This window comes from Myotis davidii, unplaced genomic scaffold (assembly GCF_000327345.1).
Source record: "Myotis davidii unplaced genomic scaffold, ASM32734v1 scaffold247, whole genome shotgun sequence".
Classification (NCBI taxonomy): Eukaryota; Metazoa; Chordata; class Mammalia; order Chiroptera; family Vespertilionidae; genus Myotis; species Myotis davidii.
In genome coordinates, this window is record NW_006299593.1 from 2,579,444 (window position 1) to 2,583,740 (window position 4,297).

A 4,297-nucleotide genomic window follows, 5' to 3' on the forward strand; every position below is an offset into this window, starting at 1 on the left:
CCTCCGTAATTACTTTTCTCATTTAGTCTTCATTATCCTTTGAGTTTTAGGTATTTACCCCTTCTTTTATAAAATTAAAGGAACAGCCTCTCTGAGGTTAAGTATCTTGCTTGAAACGGCATTAAAAATAATGTTTCGTTTTACTCCAAAGTACATGTTATTTCCACAATTTATCACATTCCTTTGTATCTATTCCTTATAATTCACTGACCTTGAGAAAACAAGAAAAATCCATATGAAGTAGTCTCTTGGTTTTCTTTTGATTTCAAGTAACAAAAACCCAGCTCTCATCAGTTTAGGCAAAAATAGGAATGACTGACCAGTTCATAGACACTAAAATAGGGCTGGACAACCAACTGGGGTATAGGTAGGCCTCTGAGCCAGGCTCCATCTGACCCATCTTTGTCCCTACTGGAGCTTCTGGTAGGAGTCTGGCTCCTGACATGCCTGAAAGTATGGCTTTAATGTTAGAGCAGGACTGACTGCTCTACTCTCCCTGATCCAAAGGGCAAAACCGCCCAAGAAATGGAGTTGGCCTGATTTTGAGGGGTGGTGGGAGGTAGCTTTTTTTTTTTTGTAATCCTCACCCTAGGATTAGTTTTTCTATTGATTTTGAGAGAGAGTGGAAGGGATGGTGGGAGGGGGAGAGAGAGTGAGAGAGAGAGGCATCAATGTGAGGGAGGCACATCACTTGGTTGCCTCTGGAACACAGGATCAAACCTGCAACCCAGGTACATGCCCTTGACCAGGAACTGAACCCATGACCCTTCGTGCACAGGCCAGCACTCTAACCACTGACCCACCCTGGCCAGGGTGGGAGATGAGAATTTTTGGTAAAGCGGGTAGCTGTGCCCCTAAAAGAGGGGGATAGGTAGGCAAATTAACTGTTGTCTAGCTTGTATGATTGAGGACCAGGCTTATGTGGAGAGCTCCCAAGTGTTTCAAACAGTAGGGTAAATCCTTGAGAATCCAGGGAAGTCCACAGAGAACTTAGAACTTGCACTGGGCTTTAAGGAGAGGAAAGGTGGATAGGTGTGTGGAGAAGAGGAGAAATTAAAAACTAGGTTAGGCAGAAAGGCTGTCTGAAAAGCAAGAACACTCAAAGAAATATGGTGGTTGGCCCATTCTGAGAACTCTTTCAACATAACTTTGAGGACATTGATCACAGCCTTTTGACCGAGATTGCAAACTGTATATACGATAGACTTGAATGACAGGCAAATGCCTGGGTCTAGCAATACTTGACTGACTCAGGAGAACCACAGAGGCCATAAAATACATGGCTGAGGCAAATTATCCACCCAAAGAGGCCCCCATTCAAGTGCTAAGGTCTTCACTCAAGATCACCTCAGCCCATCAATATCTGGAATGGGGTTCAGTTACATTGACCACTTTTTCTAACTTGACACCCTTTCTATCAGGAGTACCAGTAGGACCTCTGCACCCACTCTGTCTAGATACCTCTGGGACACTATCAGCATTGACCTTCCTTCAGACTCACCCCATACTCTATCAGAACAGTGCTCTTCAAACCTTGCAGCCAACTGCTTTCCCATCCATCCACACTTGCATCTATACCATCCATTTGCACACCTCTTTTTAAAATTTATATATATAATTGATTTTTTACAGAGAGGAAGGGAGAGGGATAGAGAGTTAGAAACATCAAGATGAGAGAGAAACATGGATCAGCTGCCTCCTGCACACCCCTCACTGGGAATACGCCCGCAACCAAGATACATGCCCTTGACTGGAATCGAACCTGGGACCCTTCAATTCACAGGCCGAGGCTCTATCCACTAAGCCAAACCGGTTAGGGCTGCACACCTCTTTCATAGTCATTGGAATCTGCCATCTCTGCAGACTGCCCATCTGCTGCCTTTCAACACTGCAGCCACCATTTATATTCTGGAGTGAATAGCTCAAAATCTCCCATGTCCACACAGCCACTTGTCTATTGCACAGCCTGATCATACTCAGACTGAGTGTATAATTGGGTCTGAGAGGGATGCTGCCTTAACTGCTCCTCCAAGCAACATTGGGCCCCTAACATTGTGGGCATGAAAACAACTTGCTACTCCACCCACAGCTTTTTGGTTCTAACCTGTCATGTCCCTGTGTCTTATCAGAACTGCTTGCTAGTATTTAGAGGAGTGATAGGCAGGAGACCTCCAGAAAATCTGACTCCAAGAACTACAGGCCTGCCACCTGGCTCTCTCAAGGTATTGGATGTCATTAGCCCTGTAGCCTTCTGGGCCCAGCAATTTCCAGTCACATAAGTCCACCCCATCTTTCACTGTTTCCTATGTCTGTCTGCCAATAACCTGCCCTTTCCTCTAGCCTACATGTGCATACATACACATGCACACACATCACACAAACCAGCCCCCTGTCCTGGCTACTTAACAGATTGCAAACTGTGTATATGACAGGAGTACCCAGCACTGTTCTGTCAGTGCCAGGTTCTATGTCAGAAAGAGCCCAGAACTTTCCTCCACTAGAACCCAGGGAAAGACCTCTTTCTTTCTGCTAAAAGTGAGGAAATGGGCAGGGGCTGCCCTCATCTATTCCTTTGAGTGAACTGGACCCTCTCAATCATAAGACACAGACAACACCCCCCCGCCCCCACCCCAGAGAACAGCTCTTGTGTTGGGTGAATTTCCTCAAGATGGACCTGCATACTCCAACCTATTTCTCTTTTTTTCTCCCAGATTCTGATTTCCTAGTTTTCCTCCTTTGCATCTTGTGGCATTTTCTGATACTCCTAATTTGATATTCTTGTTAAATCTCCTTCTAGACTTTGTTCCCTGTCTGCTTGCCTTCACATACTCCAGATCTTATTACCATCCCACCTGCCTCACCAAAGGAGAATGACTTGTTTTACAACAATGCTTTAATGTGCATAGGAGTCACCCAGGAATTTAGTGAGAATACATATTTTGATTCAGAAGTTCCAGAGTGGGGTCCAAGATTCTCTATTTGTATCATCAAGCTGGATGCAGAAAGTACTGAACGGTACAGATGCTGCTAGACTACAGACTGCACTTTGAATAGAAAGACTGACCGCCTTTCATTGCCACTAACGGGGGCAGGACTGGAGGTCAATGGCAGCAAATAGTTGCTCTTGCATGTGGCTAAGGTACTAGCTAGCACATAGCTATGTTTCAAGGCAGTGTATTAGTGTGAGCTGCTTTGGGGCATGCTCCCACAAAGTTGCTCCTACTGATGGAGGCACTACTCTTGCTCCTCCAATCTAGTTATAGCTCCACAGCCCCAGAAGTAGACAGTGGGTATATAAAACCATATGCCTTCCCTGTGGTTTTTCTGCCTTCCCCCCAGCACACATTTTCCATTGTCTTCCCCAGGAACCCACCATCCTAAAGTTTCAGATTTGAAGCCCTGGGTTCAAACCCCCACTATGCCACCTGATTAACCCTCTGAGCCCATTTTCTCACCTGGATCATGTGCATAGTGAACAGGACACTGATTGAAAAACGCTCATTAAGTAACCATTACACTTTCGCCTATTATTTGCACTCCTTCCTCTCTATCATGTTTTTCTAACTTAGCCTTGAGGCTATAATAGTGCTTTGTCCATCTTTGACAATTCTTTTTAAAAAAATATTTTTATTGATTTCAGAGAGGAATGGAGAGGGAGATGGGAACATCAATGATGAGAATGAATCATTGATTGGCTGCCTCAACCCTTAACTGGAATCAAACCCAGGATCCTTCAGTCTGCAAGCCAACTCTCTAACCCAGCCGTGGGCAAACTACAACCCACGGGCTGGATCCGGCCAGTTTGAAATGAATAAAACTAAAAAAAAAAAAGATTGTACCCTTTTATGCAATGATGTTTACTTTGAATTTATATTAGTTCACACAAACACTCCATCCATGCTTTTGTTCCGGCCCTCCCGTCCAGTTTAAGAACCCATTGTGGCCCTCGAGTCAAAAAGTTTGCCCACTCCTGCTGTCACCATTGAACCAAACCAAGTAGGGCAATCCTTAAGGATATTTTTGTACCTAATACCACTGTTATACAGTAAGATCACAATTTTGTTTAACGCAAAAGAAAAAAAGTAAATATGGAGAGGTGCTGGTATTCATTTTCTTCTCTCCCCAAATTTCCTATAATGAACAATTACTTTGGTAAATTCTAAAAATGGCAAGGTTACAACCACAAAAGAAGGGGCACACAAATCGAGCTTCCATACTGGACTGAAAAGAGGAAAAACAGACGCGGACCGCCGCGGCTGGGAGGTGGTCACGCGGCTCTCGCCCCGCGCCTCCGGGA